The following is a 19,100-nucleotide window of genomic DNA, read 5'->3' as shown; positions in this document are numbered from 1 at the left end:
TAATGTAGCATGCTAAGCTTCAATCTAATTTTGGAGCTTGAGGTTTGTGGGGTTAAATCCATCTTTCTTTGTCACATTTTTAAACCTCTTTATTAAAAATCGTCTTTATATTTACTTGTGGATGTTTGTTTGTTAAGTATGTCCTGTAATGATGATGAAATCCACATCTTGTTAAAAGTACAGTTAATAAAATATAATTTGTTTTCTGCTTGTTCAAACTACTAATTAAAATTAGCATCAACACAATTCTTTTTTTTTTTTGGGACAACTTAAGTCTTGGTCAGATCACACCATTTCTTTTGTTGGTTACAAAAGTCTTGGTAAAAAAACAGTTTTGTCTTGGTAAAATCTTTTTTTTTGGGGGGGTAGCAAATATACGAGACTACACGTTCGCTCATGATCAGTCATCCCATAATGTCTAAGACATTAAAAAAAAAAAAAAAAAAAAAAAAAATATATATATATATATATATATATATATATATATATATATATATATATATATATATATATATATATATATATATATATATATATATATATATATATATTTTTTTTTTTTTAAATCTAAATGAATATTTTTCGTTCCAGGGTTGCTTATTAAACACTCCCTTGCCTAAACTTGCCATGAGTGATACAAAAAAAAAAAAAAAATCAGATGCTCAAGACAAAATAATTATGTAAAAAATGAGGTTTGTGATACAACCAACCCAAGCTCATTTTGAAAATGCCCCGTGGACGTTTCTGGAGACCGCCAAATACGTCCCGGGAGGTACGTATTTTTTGCAGTTTTTGTTTGTTTTCGCAAGAGGCCACTGTGTGCGCTTTTTCGTATCTCAAATGTCTCTCACGAGTGCCGTTCACGCCCACGCTGTTCTCGCGTAAACCCACCAGAGGCTGCTGTTGACAGACTGAATGATTGACGGGGCGACTGGCCAATCAACTGACCCACCCTCCTCCTCCCCTAAACCCAACCAATTTTACAGATTGACCCGCCCGCCCACTTTCTTAAACCTACCCGACGGTTTAGAAAAAGAAAAAAGCCCTCATCTGATTTTTACCACTTTCGAATTTTACCACATTCTCACCCTGTTATTCACTTGTTCATTTTATTTTTTGGACTCTGTTTTTGTCTTATCTGATTTCTGGAATCTTTCCCAGACTCGAACCCGGTCGTGGTCGCCGTGGTCAACTCTTCTCCGCCGTTGTACATGACGTATATTTTTCTTAAATTTTTTTTTTTTTTTAAATGATTTTTGTTTGGTATAATTTGTATCTTCATTTTAATGTATTTTTTGCTGGTGCTTTATCTACTTGATAAACAAGGATAACAAATAACATCTGAGGTGACGTGCTTCAAAACTAGTCCACTATATGCTTCAGTGCCAAAGCACAAACTGGTTTGTTAAATAAAACAAAACCTTGCCTAAATAAAATTAAGTAAAATATTTACTTTCAGAGAAACCTATATTAAACTGTTTTCATTTTTAATGAAAAAATCATCTATTGCCAGTTAGTCAATTTAATTTGTTTAATCAAGTAATTTGAATGTATTAGTGGCACTGAACGTGTCTCCAAAATACCTTGAAAGAATTAACTCAGTCGGAAGGCTGAGAGAACTCAGTAACTCCTTGTGAGAATGGGGATGTCTGCATTTTTTGTCAAATACAATTGCTTAACACCCTTAATATTATAGAGAAAGTAGTTAAAGTTTGCATAACCAATAATTGATCTCATCCACCCAAGACCACCAAGTAAATATGCAGTCTATTTTTGATTACCTGACCGCAGATTAAATTCAGCACCTGCTGAGATAACTGAGAAATGATGTGCTCCTATTGCTCAATTTCATCCAGGTGACTAAACTCGTTATGAAGAATGGAAAAAAAGAAAATGTCTGTTGTCGTGAACTATGCCACATTACCTGAGAAGAAACAATTGAATCCTGTGTCACGACAGTCATTTGTAGTTTATGACTCTCCCCGACACCCGATGTCAAGAACATCATGTGATCTGACAAGGGCTTTGATTTAGTTTAATCCACTTTAATTTGTAAAAATATATATATTTAAAAAAGTTAACTTAATCTATTTGGGTTGGGACGACATAAATAAATTATGTTAACATATTAAGTTTTACAGATTTAAGTGGATTGAACATAAAACTATTATGCTACCAAAACTTAAAACCTAAGAACTGTGTTATTGCAGCTCGTTTTAAATAAGTAGTTTAAACAAACATCAGTTTGGGTGTATGCAAATGACTTTTTCCTAAAAGAATAAGTGTTCATCAATTGTTCTCTATTTTCAATCTTTACATTTTGATTGAGAAGCATGTGGCTTCTTTAAACTTCCCTTTTAAATGTCTTTTCTCCACTTTTGCTATTTTCTTTATCAAGAAGAGTCAATTATTATTTGGCCCGGGGTAATTAGTCAGTTAATTATGCCCCGTAATGAAGATGAAATGCACCTCGGGATGTTAAAAGTAGTGTTGTTTCTGCTGTAAAACCGTAGCTTTAAGCTAATGGCTAATCAAGTCTGAAAGGTGAAGTGTGTGGATCTGAGTGAAAATGAAGTACCCATGATTATAGCTGGTCTTATATTTCATAGTTTAATCAGTGGCGCATTATTTCTGCCTCATTTGACTATCAAATTATAGTGTTTTGAGCTGATTTTATATTGATTGCTCTCACAATGAACAATTTCTAATCAATGAAACAGCTTCGAGGGTGGGGGGAATACACATTGAGTAGAAATGTTCATTATATGCAGATTTGATTAATTTTGCTAGTCCTAAAAAGTGTAGTTTATACATTTTTAACGATATAATAGTAACACGAGGCTTTAACATGCTTATTAAATTCACTTTAGTCAAGTTAATTGGATGCAGACACCATGGGACATTTCATACACAGTGAATTAAAATCATCAGACGCCAATTGATTAAATGCAATCAATTAAACACTTAATTGTGTATATTGGCTGTTTTCATTCAATTACTCTAAAGGAATCAAGTAATTGCAGCAAAATTTCTAAATCGACCAGCACTTGAAATATTGACCAGCCTTTAACAGCTAAATGAAAACATATAGGCAAGTTATTTGTGCTGCTGATTTCCAGTTAATTGTTCTTCCTTGTCTTGTTGTCTTCATTGTGCTGTTTGAACGCTGAGACATGTGGCATTGTGGCACTCAATCATAATGTAATAATCTGGGATGTTTCTCTAACAGATCAATTTTGTTTTGCCTACAGATGTGGGTGCTTATTTAGGGATTCATATTTCCCAGCAGTTCAGAAACGGCAGATTTAATTACATCATGTCTAGACGGCATCTCTAGCACCACCACTAACACACACAAATGTCATTGACGTCTGCTCAACACTACTGTACTGTTCATCTGCTCTAAATTACAATCATCTTTTTACTTCTTGCACAGCAGAAGAGATTCATTTATCATTTTTTTCCCTGTGAATTATGGCAGTAACTTTCATTAAATTGTATGATCAGTGAAGTCTTTTAACCCTTTAAAAAGGCAGTATGTAGGATTCGATATTACAGTCCAAAATCTTAGTTTTATTTTTTATTTATTTATTTCTTTTGTCAAATATGTTTTATTGAAGACACAGATTCAGAAAAAAATAAATAAAAATCTCTGTTTACATATTTTGTCCACATATAACATAGGCAAAGAAAATAAGAACAAACAAACAAACAAACAAACAAACAAACAAACAAACAAACAAACAAACAAACAATTAAATAAATAAATAAATAGGAAAAACAATAAAAAGGAAAAACAATATGAAAATCATAATAATAATAAATAAAACAAAACACCCTTATAACAAGCAAACTTGTTACAAAGACCTGTTTAAACAACAGAGTATGATGACAAAGCATATTAAAACATTACAGAGGTGATGGTTATTATAATAGGTTTTAAGGTAGCAGATAAAATTATTCCAAATTTTGTCAAATTGTTCAATTTTTCTTTTCAATTTGTATCTAATTTACTACAAGTGTAAAATAGAAGCAAGGCCAGAGTTTACATGTAGGGGATTCCTTTATTTCCAAAACAGTAGTAGTAGTTTCCTGTCAGTTATTAAACAGTATAAGAGCAATTTATGTTGTGTATTTAACAACAAAAACGTTTGTTTAGAGAATTCCAGAATGAAAAGCATTGGATCGGGTTGTAATTGCAACTGGAATTGCACTTGAAAAAATTCCATTCCAATAATTCTGTATCTTAGAGCAAAAAATTAAACTGTGAGATCGATCTGCATCTGATGGATTTTATTTTCCGCAAACAGGTGAAATATTTTGGAAGATTCTATTGGAATTTTTTTTTAATAATGTGCCCTATGAATTATTTTAAACTGAATAAGACAATGTCTATAATTAATAGAGTGTTTAATAATTTCGTCAAATTATTAATATCCATAATCAATTTATTCAGTGTGAGTTGTAAACACACACTGTATACAATTTCTTTTGTGTGTGTGTGGATGTCAAAGCAGCTCAGTGGCGCTGTGGGTAGCGATGTCGCCTAACAGCAAGAAGGTTGCTGGTTTGAGCCTTGGCTGGGTCAGTTGGCATTTCTGTGTGGAGTTTCCATGTTCTCCCCGTGTTCTCATTTGTACAATTTAGTATGATTTGCTCATTTACCAATGACAGTTTTCCTACAACTGAACTCGTAGGAATTCGCCACTAAAGTGACAAAACATAAAACAGTTACTTTTCCTTGTGAGATTAGGCTCGATAACAATGTCACGTTAAAGTTGCTGCGGACATTTATTTTAGTATGATGACGTATTTTCAACTCAAATGGAATATTGAGTAGGGGGTGGATGTTCTTATGTTTGCATTTCTCCTTTCATCTTTCACTCACATCAAACTAATGGATTAAAAGGGAGTGGCTAAGTTTATTTTCACTCAAGTCGTCAAACTGACATCATTAAAGAAACAAAAAACATATATATATTTCAGTTTATAGACTTAATGAAGAGGAAAATAGACATACATTTTGAATTCTCACAGCTTTTAGTATGCCAAACATGACAGATAAAAAAAAAGTTAGTCAAAGTTTTTTGTATCATGGCTGTACTATTAGAAGATATTTATTATTATTATTATTATTATTATTATTTATTAATTTTTATTTATTTATTTATTTATTTATTTATTTATTTATTTATTTATTTTTATTTATTTTTATTTATTTATTATTATTATTATTATTATTATTATTTTGTTGTTATTATTATTATTATTATTATTATTATTATTATTATTATTATTATTATTATTATTATTATTATTTATTTCCCACACCGGAAATGCAGCTCAATATCATTTGAAACACAGTAGACATGCATGGACAAATTTCAATCCATTATTTTCCAGCCAGTAATACAGACACAAGCCGTGGCTCCCATTAAGTAGCCACTCTCATTTCCAATAGCATTATAAAACCAGGTCTGGGTCTTAATTAAAAACTCTACTGTAAACATAATAACAGCTTTGGGTTTAACAGGATAGTCAACATCCTTTTTTTTCTCTCTGCTGTCGCATTAACATATAATGTGGCTCGGCTATTTATATCAAACAAGCAATGATTATGTTTGAAGGTGAATGATGGACTGAAGCGGAGCTGGTCCATTCAGAGCCATAATGAAGCTGTGGTATTTGGCTTTATTAATCCACTCATGTTAGCTGATGATAGTGTCCTTGATGAAGCAATGGAAAAAGATCAACCTATTGAAAACACAATAGGATTTCATAGAAACATAATCGTTTGTGTTTCCCCTGCTTTCTATGTAATTAACACTGAAACTACCTTAACTAGAATGAGAATGAGAGAGTGTAGAATGAATGGCCATAGTGCTCATTCCTGCTGCTTATATACTGTATGACCTTGATCACATCAAACATAATTTTTCCATTGAGAGGCAGCTTTTTTTGAACGTTTTACTAATGGCTGCAAGTGTTTTGCACGCATTGCACATAATGTATTTTAACCGGTTACTGTGTCTTGCATTTTACAAAATTTCAACTCTGGGTGTTAAAGCGCACTATCAGTTGCATCTTTTTCATTCTCCAATCAAATTAAACTTCTCTTCAATTCAATTCACCCTTATTTCTGTAGCACTTTTACAATGTAGATTGTTTCAATGCAGCTTCACATAGAATATTATAGTAAATTGAAACAGTGTCAGTTACGTTTTCAGAGTTTAAGTTCAGTTTAGCTCAGTTCAGTGTGGTTTAATATTCAATACTAAAAGTCCAAACACTGAGGAGCACATCTATCGATGCACAGCTCTATGAGTCCCGAACCATGCAAGCCAGTGGCGTTAGCGGCAAGGAAATAACCACCAATTGGCGAAAGTAAAGAAATAAAAAACCTCGGGAGAAACCAGACTCAGTTGGGCACGACCATTTCTCCTCTGGCCAAACATCTTGTGCAGATCTCGTCTGTCCCTGGAGTGTCACAGGAATCAGTCACATGCTCTCCAGTCCTCCAAGACCACCACAGCAGCTTCTCAGGATACGGCCTGGTCCAGGATGATGGAAACCTTTGGATCATCTTGTCGCCGGTCTTGGATCACATCAGTGGCGCTGCATAGTCTCTGGGGACCTCGGGATGAGTATCCCCAGTTGGAAATGAGAATAAAGAGGATAATTAGAGTAGCTGCTGTTCATAGTGTATATAAACGAGATGCAAAACCTGCGTAGAGCACATTCATGCATCATACTGCTATGCGATGCATTGAGTGCATGCTTTAACAAATAGATTTGAGTTTTGAACTTCAAGAGTGTGTCTGAACCTCGGACATTATTAGGAAGGCTATTACAGAGTCCTGAAGCCATAAAAGAGAAGGCTCCACCCCCTTTACTCGACTTTGCTATTCTAGGTACTACCAGAAGCCCTGAGTTTTGAGATCTCGAAGAGCAGGTTGGATTGTAGTGAGACAGAAGGTTGGTTAGATAAACAGGAGCTAGATTATTTAAAGCTTTATAGGGGTAAGAAGCAATATTTTAAAATCAATACGAAACTTAACAGGCAGCCAGTGTAAGGAGGATAAAATTGGGGTAATATGATCATATTTTCTAATCCTGCTAAGAACTCTGGCAGCTGCATTTTGCACTAGCTGAAGTGCCCTTCCAAAATAGTGATGTCTATCTGTTTAATGTGTTGTAATGTGATTTAATCTGGGTATTTAGGACAACGGAGCCTGATACCCAATGAGTTCTATTGAATTATTGTATTCTCCTTTTAATTATATATAGATACATATATACACTCGCTGGCCACTTTATTAGGTACACCTTACAAGTTCCGGGTTGGACCCCATTTGCCTTCAGAACTGCCTTAATCTTTTGTGGCATACAGTAGGTTCAACAAGATACTGGAAATATTCCTCAGAGATTTTGGTTCATATTGACATGATCATATTGAATATTATATATATTATAATAAATATTGACTTTTTAAATATTTAATATTTAAATGTAGATATTTATTTATTACTTTCATTATTATTCTTTTATATTATATTATATTATTATTATTATTATTATTATTATTATTATTATTATTATTATTATCATTATTATTATTATTATTATTATTATTATTATTATTATTATTATTATTATATTTTTTTTATTATTTATACATATCTGATGGCTGAGACCCTAATCCTCACAAGTTCTACCAATCAAACCACAAAGTGTGATCTCCTAAACAGATGAATGAGTCTTTCAAATGATAGTGTGGCTCTTATTCTCCCAGACAGTCACTGACCGGCTTCTCCTGCAGGGTTTTTGGCACATTACTCTTTCCTCTCCCCATCTTCAATCTGCTGTACTTGCACCTTTTACCATGCGCATTTACCTTTCCCCCATGGCGCTAGATGCTCAAAACCCCCGCACAATGATTTGGCTCCTACTTCACTCTCATAATTATTCTCATTCTTTAATGATTTTAAAAGAAATATTTAAAGCCAATATGACAGTCAGTTCTATGGGTCTCATTACATTCTGGCTTCTTATAACTGCTATAGGACTTATACAAACAGCTGAAGTAAGATGTTTACCGGGCAAGGACTTTTTAAGTATTTCCTTTAATATTTGTTTTATTTTGACCAGAATAAAAGTAGTTTTTAATTTGTTTAAACCATTTTACGGTCAATATTATTAGCCCCCTTAAGCAATATGTGTTTTTTTTTTCATTGTCTACAGAACAAACCATTGTTATTGTCACAATCATCAGTGATCTAGGCTTTGCAGTTCCCTGGAAAACTACACATGAGCCACTATAAAATACTCCCTTAAGTCTTTGCGCTTACACACCAGTTTCACACACACACACACACACACACACACACACACACACACACACACACACACACACACACACACACACACAGCTGGAAGCTCATGATAAACTGATTAGTAGAACAATATAAAGACACATCCTTCACACACTCTTAGCTGAGTCTTAGTTTGTTTGTTTCATTGTGTATGTTGTTTTGCCGCCCGTCCCAATCATTTTCCTGTGGCCTCGACTGTGTTTTAGATTACCTACATGCTCCTGTCTGTCCCGGTTTTGACCATTCTCAAATAAATCTGCATTTGGATCCTCAACTTCGTTGTTCCCCGTCTTACGGATGACTCACTGTGCGTTCGAAAGCAGCAAGTGCGTCATAGTAGCCAGATGTCACCTATTTTCAATTGGAGTCAGCGGCGATAAGGAGTAAGGTGCATCTTCGCCAGTGTGGGCATCGAAAAGAATTTAAATCAATTTAACTTTATGGTAATGAGCTATGACGCGGTTTGATGTCAAGCAATCAGAATGTTAAAGTCCACCTCTTGAGAGGAGTCCAGAGAACAAAGTTCTGTCAACTTTGGTTCCAACCACAGTTGTTCTTAAATGTTTGATTATTGCAGTCACCTAATTTCCCAATATTTACGAAGTTTTCTTACAGAGACATACATTTTAAAAAGCTACTAGCGAGTTGATGTGCATTCATGTTATTTTTAATTTTTTTTTATATAAAAAAGTGGGAATCCCATGCTAACTATAACAGCAATGCTAAACAGTATCGCTGCTTCAGAAAATTTCAGACATATGGATACATTTTGGATAGGTGGAGCAAAGCCACACCACGCGCAACAACTTGATCTTCCATAGTTAAATAAATGTATCATATTTGATAAAAAGAATCCAACATGTTCCCGCTAAAAGAATATTCTTTTATGCATGAATGTAACTGATTTGCTGCAACACCCCCTTTAAATATTAGTTCAATATATAGTGAATTTTGATGCTCTCACCAGCGTAGCAGGGAAGGCAGAAAGGGTTGTTGTCAAGCCGGCAAGAGCGAACTTTGACGCTATCATAACCTAAGGTGTGAAAGCACGGTCAGCCCTGTATGTGTGCGCAAGTGTGGTGTATAAATAGTCCAGGATATCAGTCCATGATAATTATCAGCTTTGTAGGTAATCAGTGGGAATCAGGGACTGGTGTATGCACGGTGCTTACTGGGAGTTGTAGTTCGTTAATGTGGCATGTGTGTAGTTCTCCAGCGATCCACAGCCGCTAGATCAATAGTGTTTTTAACAGTTATACAGTGCTTTTCCTGCTATAATTAACATGATTAATCAAGTCAAGCCTTCAAATTGCACTTTAAGCTAAATACTATTATATTGATAAACATATTATTTTATATTATATTAAAATTAGTTATTAAAACTATCATTTTTAAAAATATTTTGAAAAAAACATCCTTTCCATTACTCAGAAACTATAAAAATATATACAAGAGGGCTAATAATTCTGGCTTTAACTGTGTAATTATACAGTAAGTTATATTTAAAATGTAAACGTAAATAAACAACTAGTTCATTACAACATATGTTTTTAAAATACTTATCCAAATAAGTCAACCATATTAAAGCTTGGTTTTTAATTTGACAATTAACTTTATGACATGTCAAATGTGATTTTGCTAGTTAAAGGTTTGCTATATTTTGGTATTTGTTGATTCCCTCAAATTCAATTTGTCCCAATGCCGTAATGCCCTCCTAAAAGCCACTCAAATATTCAGCACGGAGAAATTTCTTTGTGAAATGAGTAATAAAATAAAATCATTCTAACAGGCTATTTCGGGACGGAATATACTGGCAATTTCGTCTTGAGTAAATTTCATATTCACTACAAAGCAGTTTTGGCACTGCTCATTTTTCTCATTTAAATGTCTCTTTTTTTCCTCTCTCTCCGCCTTGAATGAATTACCCACATGACATTTGGCTTCAACGCCACAAGCTTCACAATAATATTCTGGCTTTTCAATCCCCTGATTTAGTTGTGTTCAAGTCATCTTATTCTGGTGTATTTCATATCATGTTCAGCACAGATGTACAGTTAGACCAAGGCCATTGACTTGGACTGGTTAGAATTGAATCATTTATGATTTAGGAAAACACAATTATTTTGTCTGCTTCTTTGCGTGTTGTTGTTTTTTTTTTTTGGAACAATAATAAGTATTTACTTATTTTAGTATGTAGTGTAATCCAAATATATGTTTAATAAAATAAGTGATATAGATCTATAATAAAACATACTGAGGTATAATGTTGTTCAACTTAAACTGTTTACTAAATTAAGTATTACTGTGTACTTATGTTCTTATTTTATTTAATTTAATTTTTTTTTTTAATTGTTCATTCAGATAGAAGTGACTGAACTCTCTTGTTGCAAACTTGGATTTAAAATTTTCTATACACTCTAAAAAAAAATTCCGTAAAAAAACGGTAAAATGTACTGGCAGCTCATTACACAAATATTTTACCGTAAATTAAAAACGGAAAACTTCTGTTAATTGACAGTGTCCACATTAAAAAAACTAAAAAATATCCGTTTTTTGACGGTTAAACTACTGTAAAATAATGAAACATTTTATAGTAATTTAAGGGTTTTCTATATAAAAAAACGGCTATTTTCTGTGTTTTTAAGGGTTTACCAACAGTAAAAAAGCGGAAATATTTTGTGTTTTAATAGTATACCTACTGTAAAAAAAACAGACAGATTCTGTGTTTTAATAGTATACCTACTGTAAAAAGAGGACTTTTTTGTTTTTTAATAGTATATATACACAGTGAAAAAATGAACAGATTCTTTGTTTTAATGGGATACCTACTGTAAAAAAAAAAAATTATTTTGCTAATTTAATGCTCTTCAAGCAGCATAGAAATGGCAGTTGGTAAGGATAAACATATACATATGGGAAATACACTATTAATGGTTTACCATAGTAAAAAAAAACATTTATTCTATACTGTATGTATAAAGAAGCAGTAAATAGTTTGTTAACTGTGAACTTACAATTAGTACAAAAACAACTTTGCAATTAAAACAGATTCTTTAATGAATACAAATCATTTGAATTCCAAATAGCTAGTTATACACACAATAATACATATTGACATGTGAATCACACAGTGAGAAGTCTTGGCAAATAATTTCATAGCAAATTAGTTTTAAATGTTAGCTTTAAGATAATTGAGGACAAGTGGGCAAATTACAAGTACTTTACATTAAGAAACCAGGTTAAACTGCAAGATGGCAGGAAACGGACGATACAACTGGGTCTTCTTCCGCTCCAATACTGATACTTCAATAGCTGTAAAAAAAAAAAAAAAAAAACATTACTAATGACATTACACTTACAACTGGGGGGATTCCTTGCATGTCAATAGTTTACACAAATGGAGGTTTTATCATCATCTTCTTATCTCACTCTTGTAATTTCAAGCCTGTCTGACTGACATACTTCCACAGAACAAAGTAGGAGAAATAGGAGCAACATTCTTTAAAATATGATATTTTGTGTTTTGTAGAGGAAACAAAGTCATACAGGTTTAAAATGTCAAGAGTGAGTAAATTATGAATGATCAATTATTCAGTTTTGGGTGAGAAATCACTTTAAGATTTTTCAAAATAAAGTGTAGGTACTTTTGACAATATTCGGAACAATAATGCAAGAGAGAAACAGTAATATAAACAAACTATGCTGGTAACACTATAATAACTACAGGCTATGATTCATTTATGAAGCATTAGCAAATAGTGAATTCATTATCTGTTAAGCATTGACTCTAAATTAATAGATGTTAGCAGTCGGTTATAAATACAGCTGCAAAATTTGCTACAGCTACAGTTTAATAATTGTGCTATCAAACTTTAATGATTGATTTTACATTACTATTTATATATATATATATATATATATATATATATATATATATATTATATTATATTTAATATTGCATTATTTACAAAACTTCTTCCAGTTGTGGCCTAATCTGTGAGGATTATTTATGATTTATAAATCCTTATAAACGACAGTTAAAGGCTCAGTATCAAATGAACATTAAATCATTACAGTCTTATCTAAAAAATGTAATTACTGTAAATATGAAACCTTGCTGAATAGCTGGAGTGCCAAAATATAACATAAAACTGGATAAAACAACACTAAAATAATTTAATGATATTACGATGCAACATTTCAGTGTTATTTAGCTATGTTTAAACTGTACAGTAATTTTATTTTAGATAAGATTTATTTTTTATTTAATACAATAAAATGAATTTCATTTTAAGGATATAACTGAATCTTTAATTGTGATTTATAAGAGGATTTACAAAGCATAAACAATCCTCACTTTAGGCTACAAAACTGGATGAAGTTAACAAAAGCACTTATTAAAATAAATATTGTATATACTTTATATACTTATTTTTTGTACTTTATTTACAAATATAACTATTACAATTCATTCATGTATTTTCCTTCAGCTTAGTGTGTACTCACACTATGTATAGTTGCCTTAAACCAGGCCGAAGCACTCTTGTCTTCCCTCCCATCTCCCCTGACGTCCCGCACTCACATTGCATTCGAGCCTGAGCACTCTTACATCATCGATGATGCACTGTTTAGTTTAGGAAGTGCTCTCAGCACGGAGGAGAATTCTTTAGTTATATTGTTTTAGTCGTTTGGGATGCAGTAACACGCTGTCAAATATTTCGCCGAACAGATCAGCCACTTTTGATGTTAATAAACAATCATACATTCCTTGTGCTGCAGGAATAGGAGGTTTGCTAAAGGCGCAGCTGTGGTGCAGTAAGGGGTTTGCGTTCATTGAACAGTAATAGTGGTTAATTTATCTAAATCAAAGTCCCTTGCAAACTGTCATAGATTAAAGACACAAACCCCTCACTGCACAACAGCTGCACCTTTAGCAAACCTCCTAGTACCTGCAGCACGTTGACTTTGATTGTTTATGAGCGTCAAAAGTGGCTGATCTGTTCGGCGAAATATTTGACTGCGTGTCACTGCATATTGAACAACTAAAACGATATAACAATATAAAGAAATCTCCACTGTGCTGAGTGAGAGCACTTGTTAAACTGAACAGTGCATTATTGATGATGTAAGCATGCTCAGGCTCGAATGAAATGTGAGTGCAGGTCGTCGGGGAGACAAGCACGCTTCCAGTTTCAAGGCAACTGTGCATAGCATGAGTACGCCCTTGAAAACACCCATACACACTTATTTACAAAACACACTCATACACTACAGCCAATTTAGTTAATCAATTTCCCTATAGCTTATGTCTTTGGACTGTGGGGGAAACCTGAGCACCCGGAGCTCTTCTTGCTGTGAGGCAACAGTGCTAGCCAATGAGCCACTGTGCTGCCCAACTATTACTATATGCCTGAATAATAAGATATATAAATGTTAGTTTGAATAGTTTATTAACCATTTACTTACACATTCTGAATGATTCGAAAAAAAAATACACCAACTATTCTTAAATCACTGGTTTGTAAATAATGCTATACTAAATATAGTAATGAAAAAATAATCATTAACAAAATATAAAAACAAAATCATTAAGCACATTATAGATGTGCTTATAAGTCAAGATTACAGCATTTGCAGCTGTAGTTATAAACTGTATACTAAGGTCTATTAATGTAGAGTTAATGCTTAACAGAACCTTTTGCTAATGCTTAATAAATTAATCAATAGTGTTTAGTTATTATAAAGTATTACTGGTGTGCTTAATTACCTTTAAATCTTCCAAGGATTCTGAAAGTCTTTCTGGTCTGACAGGAATCAAAGGAGTTTAGATGGTATGTTTCTGCTTGGTGCTCTTTTTTCTGCTTTGGACCTACATTCTGGATAGTTACTCAGCATGCTCCTGTTGTAAATACAACAAACATGTATCAACTTACTTGTCTTATAAAAATGAAAAACTTAAAAATGTAAAAACAGACCTTCATATAAACTCCAGAGTCAGGGCTGCTTCCTTAGGCTACATAATGTTTAGCACATAAGAGACTAAACATGTAGCTCACCACAATTAGGGGACAGCCCAATGATCTTGTTATTGTGACTGTGGACTCTTTTTCTGAAAAAAAGAAAAGAAAAGTGAGTTGTGTGTTGGGTCTGGTACACGTCCACATGGAAAGAACCTATATAAACATATGGTTTAATATAGGTTTTGATTTAGGTTTTTGAAATATGTGACAAATATAAAATTGGCTGTTTTCCTATATTACATTTACATATATGGGTACATATATGCACACCTATATGTTAAACTATTAATATTATAAATAATATTATAAATATTATAATTATTATGTAAAATTATTCAAATACATGTCTGCTACATAATTTAAAAGAAATTAAAATATATATATTTACTTAATCAAATATTACAAGAAATAATTATAGTGCAAGAACAAAAATAAGGCAAAAAAAAAACAATAAAGGAAAGAAAACAAAATTTTAAAAAATGACAAACCATTTTGTTTTCCATTTCTTTCTTTTCCACTATCTTTATACAAGAAAGAATTGACCTTGAAAATGTTTCAGGAAAACGTGTAGACATCATAGCTTTCCATTTCCTCTCACTTATTTGCCATAGTTAAATTCCATAACATGCCAATAACATGTGATACAAAAGTCAAGTGGCACATACATAAGTTTTTCGCATTTTTTAAGTTAGTTCTTACCCAGAGAGCAAACCTACGTTAAATTAACATTGAATAAATGTTAAAACATCAATCAAACTATCATTGAAACAACGTTAAAAAGTCACCACTGATTTTTAGGCAGTTTTCCACCCTGAAATAATGGTAATTCTATGATGATAAATAGACAAAACTTTCCAAAAAAATCAGCATTTATTCAACCAAAATTAAATCTTTTTTTTTTTTTAACAATGAACCCAACATTAAATAAAATGTTAAATCAACCACACTATCATACAATTAATGTTGAAATTTAAATTTGATTTTTAGCCAGTTTTGCATCCTGAAATAATGTTATTACAATGACGCTAAATAGATTAAACGGTCACAAAATTAGCATGAAGGCCTGGCTCACCATCAAGATGCCCACATTGAAATTGTCTCTCTCATCATCAGGTGGCTAAGAGAGAAAAGAAAAGAGATTCAGCAGTGGACCAGTTATTTCCTTATCACTTTAAACAGACATTACCAAAATAAAGAACTTGTAACATTTCAAATGATGCAATAAATAAATAATTATAATAAATAACTGCTTGGTTTATTTAACAGATTACAGTAGCAGCTTAAAAAACCCAGATAAAACACCCACATCAACCCAGTACTTTTTAGTTTGAATACATATTAACAAAATTCTAAATTACAGAAGCAAAATGTGTTCATGTAAACACTTAGTAAAAATATAGGTACAAGTAATTGGTTTTGCCAAATAATAAAAATAAAAGCATCAATATCAAAAAAAAACCCTGACCATTTTACCTCTTTAGCTTGAAAGTTTACTGTCATCCCCTGTACTAAGTACAGATGGTCCAGCACAACTGCCCGAGTTCTGAAAGAGCAAAGACATTCTTGGTAAAATGACAATAGATGCAATGCTAAATATAAATCATTTTTTATTTTTATTTTTTGTATTATTTATAAAAATGCAGTACTGACCAGTCAGCATCAATTTTTACACCAACACACCTACAACAAAAATAACACTCATTCAGTTTGAAACATGCAACGTAGTCTACTTTTATACTTTACATACTTTGTGAATAATAAAAAAATGAAAACATTTAAAACCCCAGCTGTATTTTATTTTATTTTTCTATATCAATTCAAATTTAGTTTGGATTGAACGTAAGATTTAATATTTTTATTTAGATTGCTGTGAAAATGTACCTGTACCTTGTACTTATAACCAAAATTACAGAACCTGGAAGTCAACAAAGCAAAATATCAGTGAACCTTATATGTACAAAACACTTAAACCAAACAGAAAAAACGCTGAACATTTTACCTCTTAAACTTCAAAGTTTACCGTCATCTCCTGTATAAGGTACAGAGGGTCCAGCACAACTGCCTGAGTTCTGAAAGAGCAAACACATTCTTGGTAAAATTACAATAGATGCAATGCTAAATATAAATCATTGTTTATTTTTTTGGTAAAAAAAATGCAGTACTGACCAGTCAGCATCACTTTTTACACCAACACACCTACAACAAAAATAACACTCATTCAGTTTGAAACATGCAGCACGTAGTCTACTTTTAAACTTTAAACTTTGTAAATAACAAAAAAATGAAAACATTTAAAATCCCAGGTGTATTTTATTTAATTTGTCCATATTAATTCAAATTCAGTTTGGATTGAATGTAAGATTTAAGATTTTAATTTAGATTGCTGTGAAAATGTACCTGTACCTTGTACTTATAACCAAAATGACAACATAAACATAAAGCAAATCTTATATCATATATCAGTGAACATTATATCTACAAAACACTCAAAATCAAACAGAAAAACCCTGAACATTTTACCTCTTAAACTTGAAAGTTTACTGTCATCTCCTGTATAAAGTACAGAAGGTCCAGCACAACTGCCTGAGTTCTGAAAGAGCAAACACATTCTTGGTAAAATGACAATAGATGCAATGCTAAATATAAATAATTATTGTTATGGTTAAAAAATGCAGTACTAACCAGTCAGCATCAATTTTTACACCAACACACCTACAACAAAAATAACACTCATTCAGTTTGAGACAAACGTTGTGAATAATAAAAAAAAATGAAAACATTTAAAATCCCAGGTGTATTTTATTTCATTTGTCTGTATTAATTCAAATTCAGTTTGGATTGAATCTAAGAATTTACCTGTAACATGTACTTATAACCAAAATGAAAGAACCTGAAAGTCAACAAAGCAAAATATCAGTGAACCTTATATGTGCAAAAAAACTGACTCAAAATCTACATAAAAGATTTCATTTGCGATAACACCATGTGTAGTTCACTCTATTATCAAGGTTTCATTCAAATAAAACTTCTGATCTCCTAATAGTAAAGAAAGTATTATTTGCTATAATGAATCGAACTGACAATTAGTTTGAAGAATTTTAAGACTGTGGAAGAACAACTCATCTTTATATCTTCATATTAGCTGCCCTTGAGGTTCTTAAAAGTGAATAAATAAATATCAATGACAGTTCAACTCGACTACAACAAACATTTAATTGTGTGCTTTAAGGTACACGTTGTATTTGAGGCCGAAAACGCATGACAGTGTAAACACTATAAATAACTTTTAAATGTCACACACTTACTGTATCACTCTGTTATCTCTGTACACAAAACACGCGTCGCGAAATGCGGAAGTTTTTTTTTCGTTCCATTTGGCGAGCGTTATTAAAACACTCTCATCAGTTCTTGCTTCTTATTTGCGTCTATTACCCAAGTTTGTCACGCGGGATGAATGAAATGTTCATGAGTTAAAGTGAAACTGCCGAACTGCAGTTAAAGTCAGGCATCCTGCTGATTTGATTCAGAAGGGCACTTGTTTGTCAGACGGCTCACCGGTCAGGTATACATCCGCGCTAAAATGTCAAAGTATGAAAGTCACCCAGCTCCCAACCCAACGTTGAGAATAGATTAACGGCGATATATATTTTTTATCGCGCGATAAGTCTCGCGTTAACGCAGCACGTTAATGCTGATAATGGCCCACCACTAATAATAACTTTATGAGTGTGTATTTCCCCTCATACCGAGTTACAAATGCCTCCAATTCACGCGAGTCTAACTTATAACTTAACGTTAACGTTACTTAAAAACCAGCAAAGCTGTTCCACTGAAACTCGGTCACACAGCCTTAATACGTCGGTCAAACTAAAGCTAACATTTGATAACGTCAGTAAAAATATGAAATTAGTTATTAATATGCAAACAAACACAGATGGTCAGGTGTTACGAGCGTTTGAAACACGTTAACGTTAGTGTTCATTAAAGGTAACGTATATCAACCAAACTACACAGTGTCACAAACTTTGAATGCTATCCCTTGTTCAATGCACTGTACAAAGAAAACATTTATATTTCTATTAAATAATTAACATACCTTTCACACTCTCACAGACAAACTGACGTTTACCGTTAATCCAGTCAGACTCACGCAGGTGCATATGGCGTGCGGAATGGGTCAATAACTTGACGCTGCAACGTTCACTCGTCTCACTGAACGTGACGTCTGCGTCTGCCGAACGTGACGTCTTCGTCTGCCGAACGTGACGTCTGCGTGTGCCGAACGTGTCGTCTGCGTCTGCCCCATTACTGTTGCGCTGCTTTAACGTGACGTCTGCGTCACGTCTGCGTCTGCTTCAAGGGTTTGCAGCAGATTGCTCTCATTTCTGCTTTATTATACCTATTCATTCTCTATCAGTGTTTTCACTTATCCACAGTTATGTTTCATTTGCAATTAAGTGCTTTTTACCTTTCTTATTTATAGTTTTTTATTTCAAATGGTAAATATTTATACAAATGATTTAAACATTTTGGTATGCCATATATGGTTATTCCTATATTGCTTCTTTTATTGTGGATACAGCTGATTGGTGTGTGTCTACAGTTTGCAGCAGTGTGTGCGCACACCTGATGGCTGTGTTTGACCTATAGTTCATGTGTGTGCTCATATGAAAGCCTTTGCTTTGAAATTGCAAGGAAATTCCATTAT

The 19,100-nt window shown here is 32.8% G+C and overlaps 1 protein-coding gene and 1 long non-coding RNA gene across 5 annotated transcripts in view; one reads left to right on the top strand and one right to left on the bottom strand.

Moving 5' to 3' along the window:
• The window catches only part of sorcs1 (sortilin-related VPS10 domain containing receptor 1), a 346,560-nt gene that overhangs the window by 197,262 nt on the left and 130,198 nt on the right, over nt 1-19,100 (top strand). The gene's annotated exons all lie outside the window — the stretch shown is intronic.
• Nucleotides 11,405-18,606, bottom strand: LOC147847012 (uncharacterized). Of its 3 annotated transcripts, none has more exons than XR_015476967.1 (13): nt 18,489-18,606; nt 17,249-17,282; nt 17,075-17,104; nt 16,913-16,982; nt 16,559-16,588; nt 16,392-16,461; nt 16,280-16,307; nt 16,043-16,072; nt 15,866-15,935; nt 15,465-15,509; nt 14,348-14,481; nt 14,140-14,271; nt 11,405-11,684 (listed from the first exon to the last, which is right to left on the bottom strand). It is a non-coding gene; the product is annotated as an uncharacterized LOC147847012 (long non-coding RNA). The 3 variants fall into 3 exon arrangements; XR_015476968.1 differs by lacking the exon at nt 18,489-18,606 and adding an exon at nt 17,698-18,122; XR_015476969.1 differs by lacking the exons at nt 16,559-16,588; nt 16,913-16,982; nt 18,489-18,606 and having other exon boundaries at nt 17,249-17,627.

Source organism: Danio rerio, chromosome 1 (assembly GCF_052040795.2).
Source record: "Danio rerio strain M-AB ecotype USA chromosome 1, GRCz13ab, whole genome shotgun sequence".
NCBI classification, from domain to species: Eukaryota; Metazoa; Chordata; class Actinopteri; order Cypriniformes; family Danionidae; genus Danio; species Danio rerio.
The sequence above is the reverse complement of the archived record's forward strand: the minus strand, read 5'-3'. Positions and strand labels throughout refer to the sequence as shown.